The sequence below is a fragment of the Olea europaea genome, unplaced genomic scaffold, assembly GCF_002742605.1.
Source record: "Olea europaea var. sylvestris unplaced genomic scaffold, O_europaea_v1 scaffold979, whole genome shotgun sequence".
In the NCBI taxonomy this organism is placed as follows: Eukaryota; Viridiplantae; Streptophyta; class Magnoliopsida; order Lamiales; family Oleaceae; genus Olea; species Olea europaea.
In genome coordinates this window covers 58,912-59,317 of record NW_019268297.1, presented here as the reverse complement: position 1 = coordinate 59,317, position 406 = coordinate 58,912, and positions in this window count along the sequence as shown.

Here is a 406-nt window from a genome sequence, read left to right as displayed (position 1 = left end):
TTTTAGCACTCAATTCCTTCAACCTTAAGCCTCCAACACGTCCTATAAGTCCTTATAACTTTACACAAGATATTTATAACTCTTATAAGTCACATATGGCTCCATGTGGTGCAAGGGAGAAGTCAAAGTTGGCTGCAAGAAGCCACCTCCTACTTGGACAGCTCATGCTAGGGGATTTTCACTTTAATATATAATTGCTTCAACCCTAAGGCATAAACTTCGTGTCTAATCCCCAAGGACTTAATATAGGATGAATATATATCTTAAATATCATAAATGGACACAAAAATAATGGTAGAAAAGTCAAGTATTGGAGCCAAGATGACAGCTCCTACTTAGTGACTCACCTTGATTGCTTGAGGTGGCTGCAGCCCATGATATCCTTAATCCTTAAGTAATATGCACG